The sequence below is a fragment of the Mustela nivalis genome (genome assembly GCF_964662115.1).
Source record: "Mustela nivalis genome assembly, chromosome: 15".
Classification (NCBI taxonomy): Eukaryota; Metazoa; Chordata; class Mammalia; order Carnivora; family Mustelidae; genus Mustela; species Mustela nivalis.
In genome coordinates this window covers 70132195-70147487 of record NC_139034.1, presented here as the reverse complement: position 1 = coordinate 70147487, position 15293 = coordinate 70132195, and the positions used below count along the sequence as shown (strand labels likewise).

Sequence of the window (15293 nt, the reverse complement as noted above, 5' to 3'; positions counted from 1 at the left end):
CCAACAATGCCCTAATGGGTATTTATGCCAAAGATACAGATGTAGTGAAAAGAAGGGCCATATACTCCCCAATGTTCATAGGAGCAATGTTCACAATAGCCAAAGAGTGGAAGGAGCTGAGATGCCATTCAATAAACGAATGGATAAAGAATATTTAGTTCATATACACAGTGGAATATTACTGAGACATCAGAAAGGATGAATACCAAGCTTTTGCATCAACATGGATGGGACTGGAAGAGATTATGCTGAGTGAAATAAGTCAGTCAGAGAAAGTCAGTTATATGGTGTCACTTATTTGTGGAACATAAGGAATAGCATGGAGGACATTAGGAGAAGGAAGGGAAAAATGAAGGCAGGAAAATCAGAGGGGGAGTTGAACTATGAGAGCAAGAAACAAACTGAGGGTTTTAGAGGGAAGGGCAGTGGGGGATGGGTTAGCCTGGTGGTGGGTATTAAGGAGAGCATGTATTGCATTGAGCACTGGGTGTTATATGCAAACAGTGTATCTTGGAACCCTCATCAAAAACTAGGGATGTACGGTGACTATCATAACATTAAAAAAAAAAAAAAGAATCTAATCTCAAAAACATGAGAGGACAGGAGTAAAGAGAAATTCTCTATTCTCCTTCACTTTGGAGATTTTTTTTTTTCCATAGCTGCTTCTCTTTACAGTTAGGAGCTGAGTAGTCCTTACTAGTTCAAGCAAGAATCACTGAGGAATTTAAAAATCAATCTATCTTTCTTTCTTTCTTTCTTTTTTTCTTTTCAAGTACAGATAGTAATGGCTCCCTAACATTACTTAAGTCTCTTGATGTCTCACTAAACCTTATTTGCTCCATTAGTCCTGATTATAAGTCCTTAGCAATCTCCTCATGTTAGTCATATGGAACAAATTTTATTTCCTTCTGGGAATGTCTCCAGTCCAAACTGTTTGCTTGTTTTGGTTGCTCTTTTCTTCTTCTATGCTTATAAATGTGTGTCTCTTAATGCCCTGGGTTTGCTTCTTTAGTCCATGTCTAGTTTGTCCTTCTTTATCTTTCCTTCTTCCTTCTTCCACTTTAAAAGTGATTTTCAATAGAAATTTTTTTAATCTTACCTGTTTTATTAATACACCACACGGTTAAAATGAGTGACAGTAGCTGATAATAGATCAAAGTACTCTCTTCCAGGTAACGTTCTCACTTTTCTACTGAGCCGTGGTGATGTTCTGGGGAGAGGCCTGCAGTTTAAGGAAGATTAGCACCTGAGGTAAGCTCTGGTCTTAATTATCTCATATTACAAAGATCTGGTAAATGCCTATTATTTTATGTCAAGTACAGGCACTTCTTGATCCAAGACATCAAAAATGATTGATCACCCTAATTCATAGTATACTTTGAATGGATAATACATAGCATAATAAGGTTGTTGAAAAGATAATGCAAATAGTTTCTAATCAGTAAAGAGAATTTTTAGAAAGTCCTAAAGATTCAACAACAACAAAAACTATTAGAACTAATAAATGGATTCAGTAAAGTTGGAGGATACAAAATCAACTATAAAAACTTGGCATTTTTGTATACAAACAATGAAGAATCTGAAAAGGCAAATAAAAATTATACTCACATATCACCAGAAATAATAAAATACACAGAAACAGAATTAATGCAATTAAAAGACTTGTAACTAAAAATTATAGACATTAATGAAGAACTAAAAAGCCATAGGTAAGTGGAAGACACCCCAAGTTTATAGATTGGAAGAATTAATATTGTTAAAACAGCTATACCACCTAAAGCCATCTATAGATTCAGTGCAATCTCTATCAAAATCTCAATGGAGAAAACAATCATAAAATTCACATGGAACCATAAACAACTCTATATAGCCAAAGCAATCTTGAACAAGAAGAACAAAGCAGGAGGCATCACACTTCCTGATTTCCAAAATATATTACAAAACTAAGTAATGAAAATGGCATGGTACTGAGAAAACAGAGCAGACATATAGACCAGTGTAACAGAATAGAGAGCCCAGAAATAAATCTATATATTTACTTTCAACTGATTTTCAAGATGTATGTCAAGAACATACAATAGAGAAAGGATAATGTCTTCAACTAATGGTGATGGGAAAAATGAATGTTCACATACAGAATGAAATCAGATCCTTCCCTAATGTCATATAAAACACATCAACTCAAAATGGATTAAAGACTTTAATGTAAGACCTGAAAGCATTATACTGCTAGGAGCTTTTTGACATTGGTCTGGGCAACAAGTTTTTGGTTATGACCCCCCCAAAAAAATGGAAAGAAAAGCAAAAATAGACAAATGGGATTATATCAAAATAAAAAAAAATTATGCACAGCAAGAAAAAAAAATCAAGAGTGAAAAGCATTGTATGGAACAAGGGAAAATATTTGCAAACCATAATCTGAAAAGGGCATTATATCCAAAATACATAAGGAACCCACAAAACCCAATAGCAAAATGGAAAACTAACTGTATTAAAAAATTAATAGATGTTTCTCAAAAGAAGACATACAGATGACCAACAGGTATATGAAAAAAATGTGCAATATTATTAATCATCAGGGAAATGCAAATCAAAATAATAATGGGATATCACTGCATACAGGTTAGAATGGCTGTTACCAGACAAATGATAGTAAATATTATTAGTAAGAATGGGGAGAAAAGGAAATCCTTGTACACAATTTGTAAGAATGTGGATAACCATTATGGAAAACAGTATGGAAGTACCTCAAAAAATTTAAATAGAAGTACCATGTGGTTGGGTAATTCCAGTTCTTGGTTTATACCCAAAGGGAATGAAATCAATACCTCAGGTATCTGTACTCCCGTGTTCATTGCAGTATTATTCACAATAGCCAAGATGTGGACCCAACCAGGATGTTTGTTGACAAATGAATTTATTTTAAAAAAATGGAATACAGATATATTCACAATGAAATGTTCTTCAGTCTTAAAAATGAAGGAAAGTTTGCCATTTACAACATGGATGTACCTGGAGGACATTATGCTAAGTAAGATAAGCCAAATACTGTATGATCTCACTTATATTTGCGATCTAACATAGTCAAATTCATAGAAGCAGAGGCTAGAATGGAGGAGAGATGGTAGTTAAAGAGTATAGTGTTTCATTTATGTAAGGCAAATATGTTTTAGAGATCTATTCATAGGGACAGAAACTATAGTTGATAATAAGAGGGTAGATCTTAAGTGCTCTTGTCACAGAGGGCAAAAATAACTGTACGAGATGATAGGTGTTAGTTTGTGGTATTCATTTCACAGTGTATATGTATATCAAAACATGGGATGCATACCTAGATATAGATATATATTTTTTTAATAAAGAATAATAAAGTAGGGGAGAATAGCATATATTTTGTTTTATTCTCTTCTGTGTTAGGCTTTAATTTTTAAAAATATTTTTATTTATTTATTTGAGAGAGAGGGTGCGCATGAGCAGGGGGTGGGGGAAGAGAGGGAAGCAGGCTCCCCAATGAGCAGGGAGCCTGATGTGTGACTTGATCTCAGGATTTCAGGATCATGACCTGAAGGGAAGACAGATGCTTAACTGACTGGGTGACCCAGGTGCCCTAGGATTTAATTTTTAGAAACATCTTTTTATTACCATGCAGTGATTTTGATTTTTTTTTTAATTTTGAGGGGGTTGACTAACAGAATATACTACAGTGTCTCTTACTTAGTTGTTACCTAGAATGTGTGAAATTGAATTAAATTTTCTACATCTTGTTTTCAGTTGAAGAACATATGTTCTAAATCCTTTCAAACATGAAATTCTCAGGGCCAACTGTTTATTTGTAGCATCACTTAATATATTGATAGATTGACGCCATATGCTCAAGTGGTACTCCCTTTAGATAATACAGTAAGCCTTGTTAATATCTCTGGAATTACCCAGAAATTTGGAGGAATACCGAAAGGTTCACTCATTTCAGATTTATCATCTATGTAACCTAATGTTTAATCAAATTTTCTATATTTATTCAAAACTTTGAATCATACATAATAAATCTGTTTTGGAGGGCAGTGACTACACCTGGAAAATAACAAAAGATAAATTGCACAATGTTTTCATTTGACTCTTAAGAGTTAAATAGGTTTTGCATTCATATTACCTAATTTCTATGATAATTTTGTATATTAGACATATTGCATTTTCTAATATTTCAAAATAATTTTGGATACAAGGAAATAAATTCGTATAAATCCTTTTGAGTTCATATAAGATGATGTTATCTTATTAATACTAAAGAAAGTTTCATATGCTTCCTCAGATATAATTAAAGCATCTGACCATTAAAACAAACCATTTTTATTGATTTTTTTCTATTTGCTCAAATACTAATGTGTAATTTTGCTGTGTCAGTAAATTTTTATAAGATTCCATTGTTTTTGAATCAGTGGATTCTTTTTTAGATGGAAAGTAAACTTAATAACATTTTTACCTAGATTTTGTATTCTTTGCATCTCTCATCTATAAAGGTTAATAGTGAAATACTTAAGTAAACACAAAGTTTCTAAGAAGAAGCACTGAAGTGCATATGATCTAACATAATGTGCTTCACAGAAACTAGAAATTGGATTAATACTGCTTGCTCATGCTTGAAGCACAGAAAATTGCTCAAAGGCAGATGGATGGAGAGTGAAAAATCTAAAAATAAAATTCCCAGTGGAAATGAGGATTTTCACAGTTCAGATTGGTTTCTTCTAGGATATAAGTCTTGGGACACAGAAGAAAACCTTACAAGCAGGGCATTTAAGAATAGTATAAAATGTGTGTATGTATATGTGTGTGTATATATGTTTTTGTACATGTGTATGTTTACAATTATATATGCACACTTACAATTGTGTGTGTCAGGAGAGATGGAGAAAGGAAGGAGAGGGGTATGGAAATCTGAAAGATTTCATAAATTAAAAAAACAGAATTAACAAAATTAGATCTGCTCTTTCTTTGTAGCAAAGTGTTATTATTTTTTCATCTTACCTGTGATTCTTTTACAGGTTTCTTTTAGTAGACTTTCAAAATTTAACCTATTTTAATTAAAAAACACAGTGGATCTTGGCTTTTTTTTAAATTTTTGTTTTAAAAATTCTAGATGGTGATACAGCCTCTGTAGGTTTATAGTTATTAACTTCTGAAAGGCTCAGTTGTCTAACTGATGTAATTATAATAGTTATAGGTAAATCACATCAAGTGTACATAATGTAATAAATTATCTTAATTAGGAAAAATTAATTATGAATGAAAATTTATCTAAAAATACTGCATTGTGCATAACATTGGAATAAATTCCTAATCAGAAAATGTGTTAAGTAATCAGGTTTGATACATATGTCTTAGCATAAGGAAAAAAAATGTCTACCTTATTTTACTGTACTTTACTTTTTTGCACTTCTCAGATATTGTGCTTTTTATAAATTGAAAGTTTGTGCTATCCCTGTTTTGAGTAAGTATCAGCACTGTTTTTCTAACAGAATATGCTAATTTCATGTCTTTGTGTAATGTTTTGTTAATTCTTGTAGTATTTCAAACTTTTTCATCATTACATTTTTCGTGGTAATCTGTGATCAGTGATCTCAGATACCACTATTGTAATTGTTTTGGGGCACCATGAACTGTTCCCATATAACACAGCAAACTTAATCATAAATGGACTGTTTGGATTGTTCCACTGATCAAGCATTCATCCATCTCTTTCCCTCTCCTCAGGCCTCCCAATTTCCTAAGACACAACAATATTGAAATTAAGACTCATTAATAACCGTACAAAGGTTTATAAGTATTCATGTGAAAGGGATAGTTACATGTCTCATTTTAAATCAAAGCTAGAAATGATTAAATTTAGTGAGGAAGGCATGTCAAACAAGAGCTGAGCTAAACTTAAAGCTAGGCCACTTGCACCAAATGATTATGAATCATAGGCTAGTTCTTGAAGGAAATATAAAGGGCTACTCTATTGTACACATGAATGATAAGTAAGTGAAATAGCCTTATTGCTGATATAGAGAAAGTTTCAGTGGTCTGGGAAGAACAAACCAATCATAATATTCCCTTAAGCCAAAGCCAAATCCAGAGCAATGCTCTAACTCTTTGCAAGTCTATGAAGGCTGAGAGAGATGAGGAAGATACAGAAGTTGAAGCTAGTAGAGGTTGGTTCATGGGTTTTAAGAAAAGAAACCCTTTCCATAACATAAAAGTGCAAGGTGAAGCAGCGGGTGCTGATGTAGAGGTTGTAGCAAGTTATCCAGAAGATGTAGCTAAGATAATTAAAGTGGCTACATTAAACAGATTTTCTTCTATTGGAAGAATGTCATCTAGGATTTTCATAGCTAGCGAGAAGTGGATGCCTACCCTCAAAATTTCAAAGGGCAGGCTGACTTTCTTATTAGGAACTATGCAGTTGTTGGGGCGCCTGGGTGGCTCAGTGGGTTAAGCCTCTGCTTCCGCTCAGGTCATGATCTCAGGGTCCTGGGATCGAGCCCCGCATTGGGCTCTCTGCTGAGTGGGGAGTTTGCTTCCCCTCCACCCCACCTGCCTCTCTGCCTACTTGTGATCTCTCTCTCTGTCAAATAAATAAATAAAATCTTAACCAAAAAAAAAAAAAAAAAAAAAGGAACTATGCAGTTGTTGACTTTAAGTTGAAGCCAGAGCTCATTGGTCAATGAAAATCCTAGGGCCCTTACAAATTATGTTAAATCTACCCTGCCTATGTACTATATATGGAACAATAAAACATGGATGACAGCACTTCTGTTTACACTATTAAGATCTCCTTGGAAAAAAGATTTCTTCCAAAATATTACTGTTTATTGACAATGCATCTGGTCACCTGAGAGCTCTGATGAAGATGTACAATGTGGTTAATGTTACTTTCATGCCAGCTAACATATCTGTTCTGCAGCTAATAGGTGAAGGATTAATTTTGACTTTCAAGTCTTACTATTTAAGAAATATATTCTATAAGGCTGTAACTACCATAGATAATGATTCCTCTGATGGATCTATTTAAAAAGTTTATGGAAAGGATTTACCATTTTAAGTGACATTAAGAACATATGTGATTCATAGAAAGCAGTCAAAACTTACCAGCATTAATGGGAATTTGGAAGAAGTTGATTCCCACCCTCAAGGATGACTTACTGGGATTCAAGATTTCAGTGGAGGAAATCACCACAGATGTGGACTTAATAATAGAACTAGAGTTGGAAGTGGAGCCTGAAGATGTGAGTGAATTTCTACAATCTGATGATAAAACTAATGGATGAGAAGTTGCTTATGCGTAAGCAAATCAAGTGGTTTCTTGAGATGGTATCTGCCCCTGGTGATAATTCTGGGAAGATTGTTGAAATGACAACAAAGGATTTAGAATAATACAGAAATTTAGTTGATAAAGCAGTGGCAGGATTTGAGAGGACTGACTCCTATTTTGAAAGAGGTTCTATTGTGGATAAAATTCTGTGAAACACCATCACATGCTGCAGAGAACCCATTCATGAAAGCAAGAGTCAGTTAATGTGGAAAACATTTTTTTTTAAGATTTTATTTTTTAAATTATTCATTTGAGAGAGAGAGTGAACAAGAGAGCATGAGAGGGTAGGAGGAGCAGAGAGAGAGGGAGAAGCTGACTCCCCACTGAGCAAGGAGACTGATGTGGGGCTTGATCCCAGGACCCTGAGATTATGATCTGAGCTGAAGGCAGACTCTTAACCCAATGAGCTACAACAGCCCCAGAAAACCTCATTGTCATTCCCATAGCCACCTGAACCACCTCCCTGATTAGTCAGCAGGCATCAGCAATGAGACAAGACCCTCATTAGCAAAAAGATTTTAACTCCCTTAAAGCTCAGATGATGGTTAGCATTTTTAGCAATAAAGTGTTTTTTAATTAAAAAACACTTTGGTATATGCATTATTTTTTTAGATATAATGCTATGTGCATTATTTATTTTAGATATAAAAAGGTATGTGCATTATTTTTTTAGATATAATGCTATTGCATGTTTAACAGACTACAGCATAGTGTAAACATAACTTTTATATGGACTGGGACACCAAATAATAATAATAATAATAATTTGACTCAGTTTATTGTGGTATTTGCTTTATTATGGTAGCCTGGAACTGAACCCACGATTATCTCCAAGATATGCCTGTATATTAAACTAGTGAATTTTATCATTATCATAATTATTTGCTATCTGGTAACTTGGTATAAATACAAGTTTTAAGTATACCCACTTACATAAAATGCACTTATTATGTTTATCTTTGTTTAATTTTAGAAACTACTGAAATAAAAGTGTTAATATTTTTACTAGTGGTAAGTCTTGCTTGAATAATCTAATTTTATTTAGTAAAAAGGATAAAATGTTTAGAAATAATGCTGTTCCTCCTCTATTACTAACAACAACCTATGCCAAATATTCACTAATGATAATTCACTAATTTCCTGATCATTTATTTTATAATGGCTTTAGTTCAATAAGCCTTATATACATGAACTACAGTATCAATCAAACTCTTTATTCTGAAAGAGATAATTATACTGTATTTAATGATAGTTCTCTAATAGACTTAATCTGAGGAGGTAACCAGCTTATAAGGAGTTAAGCTTCTCTTTTTACCAGTTAAAGAAGTTTGACTACATTGGCTTATTTTCTGGGTGTCTGTCTAATGGTTCTATAAATTAGCAAAGAAAAAAGCTCTGTGGTGACCTGATAATTGCTTAAGCTTTGAAGTCTGGAGAGAACACAGGCTTGTCACATGATTGCTCCTTCAGTCCCAGCCTCACCATGGATTTGCTGATGACCTTCGTTGATACCTTGTACCTTCTCTGTAAATGGAAAGGGTCGATGATCTCCCAAGGCCCTTCTCAGGCTATAAATGCATTTTAAAGAAAGGATTGTGGCAGCTGTTCTTCATCATCTTTGTCATCAAAGACAAAGAAAAATTACAGAAAAAATTGACTTACAAATCAGGAAGGTTTGGTAAACCAAGAAAAGTCAAGAACTCTAATGAGCCCTAGTTGTCAGTGATGGCAAAGGGCTGATTTTATAGGTGGTGGCAAATGGCAAGTCTCCTTTGGAAAAGAGAAATTCTTTGCAACAGTAATATATGTATGCCCATCTAAATGACAGCTTTGAATCAAGTTAGTTTGGTTATATGCATATATACATAGGAAAGAGAATTAGCATTTCAAGATTATTGAAACTAACATTATATAAACATGCTAAGTGACATATAGTAGGGAAGGATTGTCTTTAGTATCAACAATATAAATTCATTAAAGAATTTCAGGAGATAATCCAATTTGTTCTCAAGCCCTAGCATCAATCTTTTTAAACCTTTAAAATGAGAGTTGTACACCATCCAATGAAAGTTGTATACCATTCAATTAAAGCTATACACCAATGAATATTTCCCGTGTTCGATGTGTTTTTCCATTTACAGTCAAAATATTTGCATGATTTTTTTAGTTATCCTAACATCTGCTAAAGTTGTCACTCTCCTTAAAATAAGACTAATAATAAATTAGAATATAGAACTACATTTCACTAAGAATGAATATAAAGATTTTATTCTTAGAAATTCTCACACATCTCCCATTTTTAGAAGTGCAAAAGCATTTTTGCTTGGGGAACAAAAGCCGAAAAAACAAACTTAAATACAGGAAAAAATATATAGCTGATTATAAAGATGTAAACAGGAATTTCTTAGAATCACCACTGTGTTTAAAACAAACTATTTTAATTCTAAAATAAACAAACAAAAAAAACTTTATGCTTAAGAAAGAAAAGATCTTAGTTACACAAATTTGAAAACTGCTATAACCATAATACTCGTAATGTGGTTCCTTGAGTCAAGTTTTTCTAAGATGATTCCCTTTAGTTTGATGGGAGGGTACAATGAATCACCTAAGACAAAAAGTTTAAATAAAAATTAGTAGTCTTATTTCATACAAGAATCATATATTTTTAAAAAATGAAGGCAATTATCAATAACAGTATCTTTAAACAATTTATTCTTTACAATTTTTCAATAGTGTTTGCTAGGATAGTAGCATTCCATATCTATTTTATTTTGTATTTCTTCTATATTTTATTCATTCAGAGTTCTCAAAGACATGAATTTTCACAAGCATTAAATTATTAGTCAGAAAAACATCCCAGTACTGCCATAGTTTTCTTCTTCGAAAGCATAATGTTTTACGTATTTTAAATGTTTTGATTATTTTATTTATTATTTATTTTATTTAAATATTTAAATATTATTTATTATTTTATTTTAAATGTTTTAAATATTTTTATTTTTGCTAATTAAAAAAAGTAGCTACTTCCACTTTATCAAAAACAAGACTGCCTTTAAACTTGGTGTTTAGAGCTCAGGTACATGGCCAGAAATAAGGAAAGCTGGCTTCTGGACAGAGAGAGAACATTTTAATGATAACCTAGAACTTTTATCCTTTAAAAGTTCCTGGAAGAATAGAGATTTTATCGACAACAAAAAAATAGTTTAGGGGATCATTTAACTTGAAAAACAATTTATATAATATTCTCTAAACATCATTGTAAGCCTGTTGCATATATGAAAAACCGTAAGCAAGTAATTCTGGGGAAATGTTTGAAAATATTTTTTCATATTTAATCAAAAACAAAGATTCCTGGTGAATAGGGCTTATCAAAAAGTACATACTCATGTGAAAATTTTGTTCCTCCAATACTGCATAAAGCATGATCACTATTTTTTTTTTAAAGATTTTATTTATTTATTTGACAGAGAGAGAGAACATAGGCAGGCAGAGTGACAGGCAGAAGGAGAGGAAGAAGCATGCTCTCTCCTGAGAGCATGGATCATCAAGGGAGCCTGATGCAGGGCTTGATCCCAGGATGCTGGGATTATGACATGAGCCTAAGGCGACTGAGCCACCCAGGCACACTGCATGATCATTGTTTTTCAGTTGGTTCATTTGTTGTGTGAATTTTATATACATGATTTGTTTGGTCTAGTGATAATAAAATAAGGCCCAGTAATAGTACTGGTTTGCTTTCTTTCTGATAAAATAATAATCAAGGCAGATATAAAGTTAAATAAAAAGAAAAAGCAAGCATACTGAAAAATAAATGAATGCAGGGCATTTTAAATTATAGATCAAATTCAATATCACAGTTAATAGTATAAACTGAAAAAAATAATCAGTCTCTTCACTAATACTATATAGCCTTGATTATTGTAGTTTGTAGTATGTTTGTATGATCATGTGTTCTTGAGAACAAGATCATTAAATGTTCATATTCTTTCCCTAGTAAATGAGTTTCTACTGAAAATACCATTCTCTTCAGCTTTATCAAGTAGAGACTTTTTTTTCCCCCACCCCTAATGTACTTAATTCAGGTATTCAGAAAAAACTATCCAAGAGAAAGTACCAACACTCATGAAGACACTAGGGCCTCAGATGTTTTCTCTAACTCAGGGCTATTCCTATCACTCCTTCCTTCTCCAACTCAATGACTCAGTACCTAGTGTGGACAATGAAGGAAGGGGTCTGACCTCTTCTGCAGCTTCCTGAAAAAGCACCACAGTCACTATTTTGCCCAAACTTGCAACTTCCTACAAAACTCTATTCTCTATTTCTGATGATTTTTTAAAAATTTAACTCAAGAGAGTTGTGCTCAGCTGTGGGGTGGGAGCTGAGAACACATCATTCAACAATAATAATTGTAGACTTAAATACTCCACTTTTAATAATAGAAGGAATAACTAGGGAGAAAATCAACAATGAAACAGAAAACTTGAACAATATTATAAACCAAATAATACCTAAAAGAGAGAAAGAGAGAATATTATATATAGGTAAAATATATATTATATATATCAATACATATTAATATGGTATATAATTATAATAATTAATATTAATATATAATTATATATATGTGTATATATGTACACATAGACTCTCCAGGCTACAACAGTCAACCATTAGGTTAAGCCATTAATGGTCACAGCTCCTGAGCTGTCCTGGAATTTGAGGTGGCATGAGAGATGTAAGTAATATCATGGGTGCTCAATAAATTTAAAGACTACTTACAAATAAAGCCACAGTTGAAAGTATAAAAATTCAAAATTTTCTGAAGAAATCATTATAACTGAGCAGAAGCTAAGATTATTGTAGAAAGCCTTTTTTAGAGACAAAGGATGTGAAAATGAAGACTGAGCAGAAAAAAGAGACCATGCAGTCAAGAAAGAAAGATATGGAAAGAGACTACCTAATAAGAAGACATCTTAAATGAGGTCTTGTATCTTGCAATTAATCAGATGCTCACTAGGATCAGAGAAATGAGGCCAATAGGAAACCACGGTGAATATAAATATCACTGAAAAGGAATACTAGGGGCAGTGAGTTTAAAAAAAAAATGCATTTTTTTTTTGAAGGACCACCTTAACTTAGCCTTCAGATTTTTTTGCTCCCAATATACAAGATGCTTGCAAGCCTCTAACAACCATTGACTAGCAATATGAGGCCCATGTAACACACTGAATTTCAATATACAGAAATAACTGCTTTCATTAGCTGCCAACACAGCCTAGAACAAAGTCTTGGCAGAAACCAAGTAAATCTGTTGAGTGGATGGAAATACACTTTTCCCCTGCCGTGGTGTCCTAGTAGGAGTCTTGTCCATGCCTCTAGAAGCCGGCTGAAATAACTAAATCCACTATTAATTGTTAAAGGTGTATAATTATTTTTACCTCTTAAACTTCTACTGATATCAGAAATCAAATCTTGAGTCTTTATTTATCTGTTCCTGAACTATAACATGAATAAAATTAGCATTTTCTGATTTCACAATTCTTCAAAGAAAAATGTGTGGGTTTGCTACCATGAAAATCTACTTCTCAAAGAGGCATTTCTCTTTGGGATAACACCCAAGCCAGCAGTTAGTATATTAGTGCATACTATTCAACATGTAATTCAGGTAATTATGAATGTAATCTAAATTCTTGTCTAAAATCTAAGCATATGGAATGTCTCTTCCAAGAACCACTATAGAGGATTTTATTTAATAAGAGGATGTTGGAGTATTGGATATAACAAGAAGAGCTAATATGTTTGAAAAAAGTTATTGTGAAAGTGTAATAGATAGACTTTTGTTTCTCTTATTTAGAGATAGTATGATAACTAGGTTCAAAGAATTACAGAGGTGAAGCTTAAAGTTCTAAGTCTCCTTAGCTTCTATTCCAAACTCAAGAGCACCAATAATCCTGTCTTAGAAATCAATACCTAGCTAGTTTGGGGGGGAAAAATAATTTTCAATAGAAGAGTAATACCTAATTTCCCACATAAATATGTTTCTGTCATAATCAACAGTCTACTGGCACCTTTTTTCAGGAAGAAAAAAGCTGTAAGTATTTACTGAACTAACAGAGGAGGTGTGTATGATAAACAAACACCTTGAGGTTTGAATAAAATAACCAGTCAACCATGTAATATATATCATTTTTAAGCCTTTTGGAAATATCAAAAAATTAAAACTGAAATGGTGAAACATTTGTTTCTTTTCTTAATGCTGAACTCTTGAAGACAAATAATGAATAATAATTGCCTGACAATTATTGAAAATTACATATTTCAGAAAATCTCAATTTTAACATGGGTGTGGTTTGATTTCAGAATTTTTTTTAAGTAAGAACTACTATAGTTTTTAAAATTATATCTCATAGAGAATCTTGATGATTAAACATGTTCATAATTCAATAAATCCTACTTGAATAAATAGTGCTATATACAAAGGCTCATGGAAACTATGTGGGAAAATTATGTGTAGCAGCTGGGTTTTCTTAAGAAATTCTTTTCAGATAACACTATTTTGACAGAATGTTACCTACTTCAATCACTACTAAACCATCTTGAGAAAAGAAAGTCAAGGAGAGTTGCAGGGGTTTTTAACTGTTTGATGAAAACTTCATCACCTTTCCTTTGAAGTGTAACTTTCTCTTGAGAGGCTGAAGGGAACTCTGAAGGAGATTGGCAACTGAAGGATCTGAGTGTTATAACTCTGTGATCCCTTCATTGTATTTATTTGTGGGTAAATATTTTATAAAAGTCTTCAAAATAAAACTTACCCATCTCTGGTTTTTAACATCCCCTTTGGTTTAACCAAGTTGCCTTTCTTCTCTTGTCTTAATAGGGAACCTGAAGTAAGGACTTCTTACATTTCAAAATCATTAAGTCCCTAAAAATATATTTTTATACTATGAGAGGTTTTGTGTATAAATCAATGTTAAATCTGAATCATTTCAAATGAAGCTACCTGTTATCGGAAATTTTTTTTGCAGTTTTTCTTATTAGTGTTTTAATCAGAATCATTAATATTAATAGTGAACTTTATTGTGTTTGATCAGTTTCAAATTTTTATTAGAGATCTATGAGCTCTTTATGAATGAATATGACATTAACTGAAAAGGGCGTTGCCTCTCTTACTATATAAAAATACACATTTTAAGTCTCAATTGTTATAGAACATACTTTTTGACTAAAGGAAGTACATGAGATAAAAAATTCTGTGAGAAAGCAGACCTATCAGAAAAAAAAAAAAATCTTTAAGTCAAGCAAAAAAATTTTTAGTAGACTTTGCATCTAATTTTTCTTAAACTGTGGATGTTATAAAGTCAAAGCTAACCAAACAATGATCTGGCTCATACTTGGGAATAAATAATGATAAAGAGGAAATTCAGGGAGTGATATTCTAATGTGAGTACCTTAATGTGCTACTGTTTAAATCCACCTATTGCAAAAGATTTTATAGTACTGTTGCTATTAATACATCATGATAATGGGAAGAAAATTACAAATACCAGTTAAAATGTGATCGACTTAATTGAACCTCAGTGCAACTTGAGTGCTACCCAGAACTATTATGATAAACTCTACAATATTGTGACTAGTGAGAAAAGTTGTTTTAACTAGATCCCGATATCTTCTAATTCATGTATATTTTTTAAAGTAGTTCTTGGGGCACCTGGGTGGCTCCATTGGTTAAGACTTTGCCTTCGGCTCAGGTCATGATCTTGGGGTCCTGGGATCGAACCCCAGGTCAGGCTCTCTGTTTAGCAGGGAGCCTGCTTCCCCCTCTCTCTCTGCCTGCCCCTCTGCCTACCTGTGATCTCTGTCAAATAAATAAAAAAAAAATCTTTAAAAATAAAATAAAATAAAATAAAATGGTTCTTTGTGTCTGTATGCTTGTATATGACATTTT

General features: G+C 32.7%; 1 long non-coding RNA gene across 3 annotated transcripts in view; it reads left to right on the top strand.

Moving 5' to 3' along the window:
• The window catches only part of LOC309849172, an 895871-nt gene that overhangs the window by 220522 nt on the left and 660056 nt on the right, over positions 1-15293 (top strand). For 2 of the 3 annotated variants that reach the window (XR_014303540.1, XR_014303541.1), the window contains 2 exons: positions 1173-1251; positions 14226-14298. The exons of the other annotated variant lie outside the window; for it this stretch is intronic. This is a non-coding gene — a long non-coding RNA (uncharacterized lncRNA). Of the gene's footprint in view, positions 1-1172; positions 1252-14225; positions 14299-15293 lie in introns of those variants that run through there. 3 annotated transcript variants of the gene reach the window in all.